Source organism: Miniopterus natalensis, chromosome 20, assembly GCF_054644295.1.
Source record: "Miniopterus natalensis isolate mMinNat1 chromosome 20, mMinNat1.hap1, whole genome shotgun sequence".
Classification (NCBI taxonomy): domain Eukaryota; kingdom Metazoa; phylum Chordata; class Mammalia; order Chiroptera; family Miniopteridae; genus Miniopterus; species Miniopterus natalensis.
The window spans coordinates 9083656-9095958 of record NC_142100.1 but is presented as its reverse complement, the minus strand read 5'-3'; the positions used below and the strand labels follow the sequence as shown (position 1 = coordinate 9095958).

The 12303-nt window shown below is 45.9% G+C and overlaps 1 protein-coding gene across 1 annotated transcript in view; it reads right to left on the bottom strand.

Moving 5' to 3' along the window:
* The window catches only part of ETS1 (ETS proto-oncogene 1, transcription factor), a 120677-nt gene extending 109287 nt beyond the window's left edge, over nucleotides 1-11390 (bottom strand). Inside the window, exon 1 of the mRNA XM_016204457.2 lies at nucleotides 11314-11390. The gene's annotated coding sequence lies outside the window, so the exon portion shown is untranslated. The remainder of the gene's footprint in view (nucleotides 1-11313) is intronic.
* Nucleotides 11391-12303: the final 913 nt, after the last annotated feature.

Below are 12303 nucleotides of genomic sequence, written 5' to 3'. Positions count from 1 at the left end.
AGCGTGAGCAGTAGGCCCTACGAACCTTTCCAGACTCCCCCAAGCAGGAAAAGACCTTCACCCTCTGGGTTCCTGCTTTACTTCCAGAGTTGCCAGAGAAGGGACTCTGGGAGCTGGCAGTGTCATCTGAAGCCCAGCCCAAAGGCACAAGGGTTTCAACCTGCCAGCCAGCCTCCTCTCGGAAAAAGGCTCCCTGGCCCCGTGTTTTCTCTTTGCCCGGCCAGAGCGGAGCGAGGCAGGAAACCTGCAGCCCACATATGGTGCGCTCGCTCGGGCTTCTCCAAGCTGTGCTCTGTGAAGGACACTTCCCTTGGGGAAAAGCCCTTCGCCCGGGAGGAAGCTGGAAAGAGGGAGTTGCCAGGGCTCTCATCTCAGGAAATAACTCTGGGACAGAAATGGATTACTGCTTTATTTTTTTTTATTTTTTTGGAGAAAGAAAAAAAGAACCCTCCTTTTCCCCACTTGTAGATTGTGACACAGAACAGCTGCTGTGGACATAAACCCTTTCGGAAAAAGCAGAAAGGAGTGTTTGGGTGATGGGTGTGTGTTTTTTGTTGGGTTTTTTTTTTTTTGGACTCGTCAGCCAAAGAGAATTCCCTCCCACATGACAGCTATTTGAACATGAGCTGGACCAGCGTTTTTGTCTTGGCATTATAACCGTTTATCACCCAAATACAAAACAACTGTGATTTCAGGCTGACTCCCCAGCCCAGCAGCACCCTGGGCCTGTCTCAGAGCAGGAGTGATTCGAACACTGGGTAACAGTCACGAAGAACTGAGTTTATTCTTCTTGCCTGGGACCGGCAAGGCTCAGGCAGCAGAATCGGTGGATCTGAAGTGACTTTGTCCTCAGGAAGCTTGGGACCAGCCACCCTGGCCTCCAGGACTGTGCTCCAGCCTCAGCCCACCCCTCACCCTGCACCAATGCAAACCCCAAGCCTGCAGCTCCCAGTCAGAACTCTAGGTTTTTCCTTTAAGCACCCTGTGCATTGCTCACTTGCCTGCCCTTCTCACGGGTCCCCTCTGACAGAAATGCCCAGCTACCCCGCTGCTCCTTAGGGCGATTTTAGGCCAATCTCAAAGATTTTGCTGCCGGGAATTCTTCCTGAAGCGCCCCTCACTTGGGCCAGGCTAGCAGCCCCTCCTCTGTCCCTCACGTTTATTTCAATCACTGTGCCTAACATGCTGTTTTATAAACATCTGCTGTTTGCCTCCCCCACTAAACTCTGGGCTCTTTGGAGGTCGACACCATGCCTTACTCATGCTTATATCTCTGCAATTTCCAACAGACCCAGGAGCATAATAAAATTCGTTTATTAGAATCAGTGAGTGAGTGACTGAATGTGTCTCGTAAGAGTGAAAATGTAAGAGGTGGATCTGATGTAAATAACGCTTGATTTTCAGATCAGAGAATCTAAGTGGATTGCAGGGCTAGATAAAATCCACTGGAAGTAAGAGATTGCTGTGACCCATTTCTAAGGGGACACTGTGTCCCTTTATTCACCGCCTATCTGATGTCACTTATCAAGGAAGCCTTTGCCATCACTCCTTATAAACAGCAGCACCCTGTTCCCCACTCGGGCCCTTAGCCGCTTGGTCACTGTCTTCCCCACTCCCACCCATTCGAATGCAAGCCCCCCAGGGCAAGGATTTAGCCTTTCCCTTCACCCCCTATCCTGAGGCCCCAGGCCAGCCTTGGCAGGTGGGTAGCACACAAATAACTGTTGAACATAAGACTGTAAGTTAAAAAACTGGCACATAACCATAACTCACTTAAGCCCCTTTTTTACAGATGAAGAGAAAGACCCGCGAGGCTGTTAGCTGGCCAAGCGGAGGCCTGCCTCGAGGGCTTCAGCCACCTTCTCTGCCTCCCCATTCTGGGTTTCCGGGAGAAAAATGGGCAGTCTGTGCAGAGGACCAAAAATGGTAGCCATTTGGTTTATGTGGTGGTCTCGCATTCAACAGAGCACCTTGAACTAGTTTCCTGTGGGACTCTGGAGAGAGTTCCATTCTTTATAATGCAAGTGACCCACAGCTTCTAGCGCTTTCCACCCTCCAGGGCCAGGATTTGCAGGCAGACCCTTCCTTCACCCAGCTCTCTCCAGGGGCGGTCTGGGTGATGCCTAGAATGAAGAGAAGCTGGGGCACTGGGGGTGGGGAGAGGGGTCAGGCAAGGGGACAGAAGAGCAGGGACTCACAGGGAGGCGAGATGAGGCCTTCCTGGAGGCGGCCTCCAGTCCACGTGAACTCTGCCCCTTGTGGCTGCCTGTCCAGGTGATAATATGCCTTCAGTTGAGCATTTTTCACTTTGGATCACGTGCTCCTCAAGGAAAGACTATACTTTTAAGCTAAATAACCTGGTAAGCTATACTTTAAATTTTTTTCTTATGAAAATAATTGTTTTTGCCAAAATAATATGCATTTATTGAAAAATTACAATAAAAATACAGAAAATTCTAAAATGTATGCCAAAATCACCTGAAATCCCACTATCTAGAGCTAATCATACTAATATTTTGTTCAGCATTCTTCTAGGTATTTTTAAATTCACCTATATACCATATGTATATAGATATAACGTATACATATGATCATAATTTTACCTTCATAGTTTTATTCTCTGCATGCTATTTTGCAATCTGATATTTGCACTGATGTTTGATATATGTAATGCTGTGGACATTTTTCTATGTCTTAAGTACAGTTCTACATCCCAAAGTATGATTGCCGAGTATCGTAGGTATGTATTAGCCTTTTCTTAAGGAGACTCTTATTGTAAAATTAATTTCACCTCAATTCCTTGTCATTAGAAAACTTCCTGAAATATTTTCTATTCTCAGTTTTAGTCAATTTTAAATTGGTGCTGTTGGGACAAAGAATGTGTACCTTCTATATTTGATTACATATCGACACACTGCCTTCCCTAACAGAGAAGTCAAAATACACTGCCACCAACAGAGGCATTGTGTGTGGGTGTTTTTAAAACATATCTTTATTTTATTTTAAATGTTCACTGATTTGATTTTATTTTGTTATTATTATTACTTTTTTAATATATCTTTATTGATTTCAGAGAGAGGAAGGGAGAGAGAAAGATAGAAACATCAATGATGAGAGAGAGTCACTGATTGGCTGCCTCCTGCACACCCCCAACTGGGGATCGAGCCCACAACCCGGGCATGTGCCCCGACTGGAACTGAACCATGATCTCCTGGATCCTAGGCCAACGCTCAACCACTGAGCCACACCCGGCCGGGCTGCAGTGTGTTTTAAACTTGACCTGACCCTTCAGTCTTCATGTTCACGTCATAGGTCAAAAACGATGGCTCCAGTGTACCCTGGGTATGAAGGTCCAGCATGGGGACCACAAAAGTGCCATAATGCTGTGACGGGAGATGGAGGTGTGTGTTTTCCTCTTTGAAAGCGATGTAAAATTTAAGTAGACCTGCATTTAGCCTTTCTCCTAATATTAACAAGTTAGGATCCTCATCAATTTATACAAAAAGGATATCCTTTCAGCCTGGAATGCGGGAGAAAAAGAATTTGCCTTTGAAAGTGCTAATTGTTTAAAGGAAACTTGCTCCAAAGGCCGGCACCTTTGCCAAACTCAAGACAATACCGCCACACACGTTATCAAGGCCACATCTTCAATGTGCAATGAGTAGAGCTTTAATTTCTTCTTCCACATAAAGGCCGTGTATGTCTGTTTTTAGAAACTCAGACTGTATCTGCAGAACCCGTTCCAAATGGCCCCACCTTGTTTTTAACAAGATCCTGAATTACCTTTCAGAGACAACAAACCCAAGTCATGCATGGGACGCATGCACACAGGAGAGAGCGGTGACCTCCAGCTGCACCCAAACCAAATCTTGCCCCCACCCCCACCCCCACCCCTGCAATGGAAACAAAAGATGGGGACATAACCAGAACTGGAAAGCCAGAACCTTCCAGAAGCCAAGTGTCTGTGGTCCAGGAAGACCTGCTGCAGAAGCCCCTTCCACAAATGGCCAAGCTCCAAAGCCCTCCAGTTAAACCTTGCTCCCCAGAGCTTCCACATACTTGTTCCCCTAACTCCTTTAACCTCTCCCACCCCCAGTGCAAGCCGTCGAGGACATGGGGTTTTCTTCCCATTGATTCTCATTGCTCGGAGCCTGCACTAAAGCACCTCTAATTCCTCCACTGCAGCTCTCGTGCTCAGTGTTTGGCTCTGCTGTGCTTCAGGGGACTACCTCTCTTCCTGCTGGGCTACAAGACTGAGTACCACCTCCTTCAGGAAGCCTTCCCTGAGCCTCCTAGGCAGTTAGAAGAGAGTCCTTAATCTTTCTCCTTGGTGTTTCCTCTCACTATGGACCTACCAAAGTTCATCTACTTCCTGCGTAGATATCTCTTCTGCTTCTGTATTATAAGTTGCTTGAAAGTAGGGACTGTGTCTTTTCACAGGGCACACAGTAGACATCAGCACCAAACAGTGCTGACTGAGTGAAAGAACCCATCCATAGTGAAATACAGCCAGTATGTGCAAGAGTCATGTCTCAGAACCTGAGTGTAACCAAGACAGTGAAAATGCATCTGGGACCAAAAAAAAAAGAGTCATTGCTTGTGATGACCTGTGTCCATATGCAGCCCAAAGTTCAACTTCTTTAATTAACTACAGATAGCATCATATTTTTTCTCTAAACTAATGGAGGTACTGGAATGTCGAGTGTGTGTATTCTTTTGCATTATTTTTTTCTAATTTTCCTGAGTAATGCATTTATATTTCTCAAATCACTCCAGTAGATCTCTCCCTTGACCTGGCAGTGTAACAAAATCTACCAAGTCCAAGTCTCAAAAAATTCACATTTAAGCACTAAATCAGATTAGCATCAAATTTAGATAGCTGAACATTCCTCACTCCCCCAAGGAAACCAAGGAAACTTTGCGCTTACAATAAGAAAAGAAAAAGTGGTTTAGAGGAATTGAAAATGAATTCCCCCTCACTCCTAAACCTATGAGAACCTCATTGTCATGACTGAATATTCCAATATTACCGTAGGAAACGTCCCTTCTTAGTTAAGTAGCCGGCCCTGACCAATAAAGGCGTGGTCCTGATTTACATGCTATTGGCTTCTGGGTCTTAAAATAAATTCACTAAGTTCACAAAGCAACAAAAATCTGAGTCTTGCTTGTCCTCAACTTACTGCTGATTAATCCCCCACCCCTCAGTTGACTAGAGGCCAGACATGACTCATAGACATCTCCTGTTTCTCTCTACAGCCCCTATCTTCTAACTGAGCATAACACTTTCAAGTTCTGTATGAATTGACATGGCTCAACGGGTCTTTCTTGGAATACTAAAAATGGACACATGTTATTATAATAATACAAAAATATATGGTTTTGCCCTTCCTCGAGGAGTATACTCACTAATGTCTCCTGAAAAAGAGAGGGAATTAAAATGGTTCTAGTCTGCTAACCATCGCAATTAGGAAACCAGGAGTGCCTCGTAGACTGGTTTATGTTTCCTCCCCATGGAAACAAACCCCTACCCATCACACCGCTGGACCGACGTTGTCAACAATGGGCAAAATGTGCGGCTTCCAATAAGCATCAGGACTGTACTTTACACCCTGCCCGCTCCGATGTGCCCGGGATTGTGACAAGAACAGTGCCAATCCTGGGCTCTGAAAATTCAGAAACTAACACTCTCCTTTTTCTAGTGTGGGGACATGTTTTAGAAGACCAGAGGTAACATTCGATAAACTGGATTACAGTAAAAGCAGACTAGTGTTCCGTGAAATTCAGCAAATAGTCACAGTTGGCCTTCAGATGTACTCCAGTGCCATGCACATAGTAGGTGCTCTATAAATAGCTGAATAAATAAAGTAGAATGTTTGTAGGTTTTTTAAAACGAGAAACAGATGGAAAAGCAGAGGGTAAGATAGATGAGATTCTTGGCCAAATCAAACCCCAAAAAGGGCTGCAGGCTAAAGATGTCAACTGTAACCCATTGGCTGCTGCCAAAGAAATCCCCAAGGAGCCTAAAGTTTTAAATTATTACCTTTCAACTCATAGAGTGTGGAGCATGTCAGATATATTCTAGAATTTAGATATGGCTCTGGCTGTTAAGAAACTCTCAACAAAACTGAGAGATACCATAAATAGAGACAGAGAGAGAACAGTGAACAGGGACAGGAAAGTTTGAATACTGCCCTTTTAAAATTTAACTAAAGGACACCAGCTGCTTAGAGCTCTCAAATCAAACTATGTCTGATCATGATTTTCATGGTGGAGTTTCATTTATTTTATTGCCCCAATTATAAGGTTCAAATTGCTCCATACAGTGCTAAACAACTTGCTGGCATTCTTATATAGAGAGGAATTTTCCAAATTCAATGAACTTGGGAGTTGGGAAAAATTCATCATCATAGCTGCCCCTTTTTTTATTTGAAGAAACTGAGAGGAGAGGTTAAGTGTTTTGCGGAGTGATAAAGAGCTCTGACATTACAGATTGTGGGTTAGCCTGGAGCTCCTCGCTGAGCTTTTGGGTCGTGGGCAAATTTCTTAACATTACAAAGTCTCAGTTTCCTCAACTATAAAAAGGAGATAATAGTACCAACCCTTTCAGGATTATTGAGAAGGATTGTGTAAAATAAAAGTGCTTGGCAGAGTGCTTTAGAGATGACAAAATGTCAATAAAGAATGGCTATTATTATTACTATTTTATCACAGGGCCTGCCATTACTAATCATTCACTAATTAATAGTAATGGTGGTTTTTATTAATTATTATCTTTACTGCCCACTGTGGCCCAGATTATTTATCTGGGTAATTGAGCTAGAACCCAGGTGGCCTAAACCCCTTGATTTTTTTTTCTAAAGGCCTTGCATTTAAATAATCAAAACCAGGATTCCCTTCTGAAACCATAGGTTGAGAATCTCGCAGGAGAAAAACGCCACAATTTCTGTTGAATGACAGTCTGTTTGGCTCATTGTAATGCACAAAACCCAGAAGGCCGCACTTTTCTAACAGTGGGGCGCGAACTCGCTGAAAGATTGCACAGCACAAATGGGGCAATACTGCAGCTTCCTGAGCTAAACCAACAGCTTTGTATATAAATGCCAATCTTTTGCGGAGTAACACTTTAGCAACTAGATAGAAATATAAGGAAGTAACAAGCTGCTGGGGAAAATATTGCAAGTTTTTATTTGTTCGTGGATTTTTTGTTTGTTTGTTTGTTTGTTTGTTTGTTTTTTACACCAGTGCTTCTCCAGCCAGTATGCATAAGACTCACCTGGGAGGCATGTTATGATGCAGAAAAGCCCAATTCAGCGGGTCTGAGGTCCCACCTGACAGTATACTTCTAAGGAGCCCCCAGAATATGCTGGCTGGACGCTGCTGGTCAGAGGAACCCACTTGGAGTAGCAAAGCAGTATCCGGACTAACTTGGCTAAATTCATAAGTAATTATGACGAGTGTTTAGAAGGCAGAGCCCACTGAGGAGCAGGCTTCTGTGCCACCTGCTGAGCAGAAGTTTTATTTGTACCTTAGCTGCAACCTAAGCCAGGCCAGGCAGAAAGGACAGTTCAGGACTTGTCAGTGCCTCTCCAGCCACATGCCAGAGGATGGCCACATCTGACGAGGCTCCTTGCCTTTCCTGAGAAGCTGTGGTTTTAGTTAGGTAGCCCCAAGAGACTGGCATCACTTCTCTCCCCTCATTGACAGGAATCCTTTTGGGTTAAGGATCACCTGAGGCACCTAAGATAAAAAAAGAGTGATTTGCATTCTATATTTCACAATTTTAAGGGACTTAACACTTTTGAAAGCTCTTTGTACTATGTTTTGCAACATTTTGTTCATCTGAAATTATTGCAAAATGAAAAAAACTTGTTTTAAATGTGAAAAAGACTAAAATTCTGAGGTTTTCTACTTTTCTATTATCATACTAAAATTAATCAATTTTATTTCCCCCATTGAGGATACTTTCTTGACATCAGCACTAACAGTTTGCTGCTTGACTATTATTCTAGTAAATACTATCCACACTGTCTCTTCTACCAGCACTAGGCAACTGAAATGTCAACTCTACCCGCCCCTCCGAGAATCAAAATCTACCACAAATGTCCTTCCCTCGCTGCTCTGGATGCCGTTTTTTCCATCTGAACTCTCAAAGCACTCACGGGCTGTATCACATCACTTAATAGTTACATTACCTTTTCTTTTTAATCTCTTTCCAGATAAAATTTTGCCTCCCAAAATAAATTGTTTATTTTTTGAACGGAATTTACGTTTTGTTCCTTATGTGTTCATCACAGCACCCAACACAAGGCTGGGCACAGAGTAGAAATTCACTAGATATTTGTCACAAGAGGGACTGAGGAAGAGATGTACTGATCCCGTTGATTAGACCTTGTAGCCTTTCTTCAGAGTTGACATCTTCCTAACGACTAATTAATCTGCAGATTCCCCTTTGGAAAACAGGCCTAATCCACAGTATTCTCCCAGAGAAAAGCAAATCACAGGGCTAAGCAGGAAACCCCAGCCTGAACTTGAGCTTCTCAAAGCTCCTCGGGTTCCTATGGGACACAACTCCAGCCAGAGCCCTGGGCTGACATTCCCCTGGTTCCAACCGGATCACCAAGCTGCAGGGGCCTCACTCGCTACATGGAGGTGACAGGAGTGCCCACCTCGAAGGCAGCACTGTCGGTCGATGAAGCTGTCCTCGCAGAGCACCCAGCACGGGCCCTGGGTCTACCTGGAGCAAGGCACCACGCGCTCAGAAAACAGGAGGGATTGTTATTCTCGTCGGGTAAAGTCGGGGAGACCAGGTGTTAGATCCAGACAGTCATCCAGATTTAAAATGAGCGCTCTAAAGCTACATTTTCAGTAGAACAGGAACAAAGGAAATGAATGAGGCAAGTGAGTTGTCTTCGTATCTAAATTTCCGAGGGATTAAATAAACTCACAAGATTTGCCTCAAGTGGCACTAAATTGCTGTAAATCACATTTGTTTTGCCCAAAGAGTAAATACTTTTTAATTTAATTTCCATAAAGGGAGAGAAGCAGAGAGGGAGGAGAGGGAGGAGAGGGAGGGGAGAGAGAGAGAGAGAGAGAGAGAGAGAGAGAGAGAGAGAGAGAGAGAGAGAGAGAGAGAGAGAGAGAGAGAGAGAGAGAGATAGGAGGGGAAGGAAAGAGGGATGACCAGTTTCGGGGCTGTAACCCCTCCCTCTGCTATTTCATGCAGATGGGAATTTTAATGGTAATTAGGGAGACGGAGTTGCCATGGCAAACAGATCTGTTCAGAGATAAATAAAACCCTGCAGTACAGCAGAACGTGAATGACCACGAAGACACCCAGCTATTCGTGCCCTGGGCCCCGTGTGCCACCAGGACAGCGGGGCGAGAGCTGACCGTTGGTTCCCGAGCATGTGCCTGTCTCCCGCCCGGCTCTGCCCGGGCCCCGCACCCACAGGCCCGTGCTACGCAGCACTTCACGCTCTCCCCACCGCGCTCCCTCTTACTGCAAAGCTCTAAGCCGTTGACTTCTGTCCTGTCCTCTGTGTGGAATGGGTGGGGCCCAAACCACTATTCACATTTCAGAGACGAAAATAAGGCACAGGCAAGGTGGATGTCTTGTTCTCAGTTACAAAGCCAACGTCTACGGGAACCCAAGTGCACGTCCAGCTCCTGACCCCAAAGCCAGGGCTGGTGCCGGCTCTGACCCCGCTCGCCTTGAACTGCAGTGTTCCCCGAGGCAGGTAAACTGGCCCAGGCGCACGCCCTCGACCAACCCCCCAAGGTCACAGATGTCAGATACTGAAGGGTTGAGCCCTGCTACCCACCCTCCCCGGGCTCTACTCCTGGACTCCCCGGCACCTCGACGGCCCAGCGCCTCGGTGCCAGGAGCCCGCAGGACAAAGGTGCCTTCTCTGCAATCAGACGCTCGCTGGCGTCCCGCACCCTCGGCAGCCGAACCCGGACGGAAGAGGCTGCCTGGCTGCCTCCACTGTTTGTTTTCCCACTGCTGGGCTGGCAAGGATGCAAGTGGTGGATTTACAATTAGAAGCAGCATGGTTCTTCAAATATTAATATTAATAACTACAATGCGGGACACATGAAAAGGGCTTTTCATCTTCAAAGCACTTTGAAGACATTAGCTCATTAGCTCACCCTTCCCTCCACTCGGGAACAACAGGTAAGTAGGAATCTCAGGAGCACCAGTGGCCACCCGGCAGCCCTCCACGGGTAGCCTGTCCCTGCAGAAGCAAAGGGTTTGCTGTTGAGATAAAAAAGAGGCGACGCAATCCAGAACCACAGCTGATGAAAGAGTTTAAGTGCCAGTCATTTACAAATCAAATGGGGCTGCCAAGTTATCGTCGAATCTGCATTCACTGTTGCTTAACAAATATCTGTCTTTTCAGTTGCACAGTGAGGATATGAGGTAGGAAGAAAAGTGGCCTGGAGATTAAAAAGCAAAACAAACTTAGCCCAGAGATCACAAGGATAACTTGCAATCGAATGCTTAGATCTCAGCAACCCAGCATCTTTTCAACAGTTTGCCCGCATAAAATGCTATTTAAAAGGGGGCAGCAGAGACGTTCCCACAGGAGATGAGCCACACAGTGGGACTGCGGATAAAATCCCCGCAGGGCAGGGGTGGCCGTCCAGCACCTCCTGCTTTTCCATGGCAGTGCCCCTGAGTCCAGCTCCGCCATGGAGGGGAGAAACGCCCCCTGACTCAGAGACCCCCCCATCTCAACAGCAGCCCCAAAGACAGGCAGAACCTTGGAAAACTGAGTCACGGTCAGGGAAACACCCAAAAGCCTAGCTGGGCTTTGGGTTTACTGCATTCAAACCTGCAGCGATTTCCTCTCTAGGAGAGCAACTCATTAAGCTGCTAGGAAAAAACAAAAAGGTGTAAAAACAATAGGCTTCCCCGGACTCAAAGAGGGAAAAAAGAAGTGAGACACCCCGACGTGGAGCCAACAGCTTTAGGTCTTGGGAGTGTCCCGATACACGGAGAAAATTCCGCGCTTCCGACCTGTGATCCGTGCGTGCCCCCAACGTGCGTGATTTTGCTCCTATAAACGGGGGAAAAGAGTGAAACCGTCTTGATTTTAGGCTATTTGAACCAGGTTAGGGAGTGTTTCCGAAAATCATTATTAAACGATTGAATGGAAAGCCCAAGAAAATCTGAAAAGAGAAAGCCCACTTGTATCCTAAAAGTCCCCATCAATTTACCATTTAATTACACGGAATTTTAAAAAAATAAATAAATAAAGGAATAGGAAAATGGCCCGCAAAGTTACAGGCAGAAACTCACGCCCCACTTACTACTTTGCGGGAGAGGCCGGGTGAGGGATCGTCCCGAGTGAGCTCCCCGCGAGGTCCGCGGTCTCTTCCCAACTACCTGCGGGAATCCCGGCTCGTGGCGAAAGGATGCAAAGACCATAATGTTCCTAATAGAGCTGCCTCCTTAAATTGGGGGGTGTGGTCAAGCCCTGGAGCTGGGGAAAAGGCAGGATTTTGCCGGCCGCTGACATCACCGGGGCAACAACTAGGAAGGCTTTTCATGAAAGTCTCGGTGGAAACGCAAATAGTGCTTTTTTTTTTCCCTTTCTTCTCTATCAGGAGTCCTGGGGAGGGAGGTGAGCGAAGGGCAACCCCTCGGGGCATGGCACCCAGCCTCAGGGGCCGCTGATGCACTTGACTTTGCTCTCGGTTGAACTGTGACTGTTTCTGCTTCACAGCTCCTGGCTCTCAGTGGGGGACCAGGCTGTCAGAAAGAGGGGATCCACCGCCCGGCCGCCTGCCCCGGCTCCTCCTGTGTCTCTATTAACTTGATGTGAACTGATATGTTTCTTAAGGAAAATAATATAATGCCGTGGGAGAAAGCTGACCAAATAGCAAGCTGTGATTTCTAAAAAGTAAAACTCAAACTATGCTCTTTGTATCAGCCTGGTTTTAGGTCATTTCTCAGAGAGATTAGTTTGGTGGCCCTGAGTCATCATAGTCCATGGTGAGGAGTGAAAGTGCCGAAATAGTCACGTATTCCTCATGTAGCGACAGTGCAAACCACGTGGAGATGTCGCATCTGCTCTGTGTGGAAACAGCATCTTTTATTCACGTATTCGGAGCCGTGGTAAGAACGCTACAGTGTAGTATCTTTGCTATATATAGGGTCATTTCATTACAGAAATGTTTTCAAGTCACTATTTGGCTGCTTAACTTCAGACTTTTATCCTGAAAGATTCCATTTTCTTTGAGTAAGAGATGGGAGCTAAAATTGGCCGGGGTTGGCTCCTTTCCCTTTCTAATGAAGAT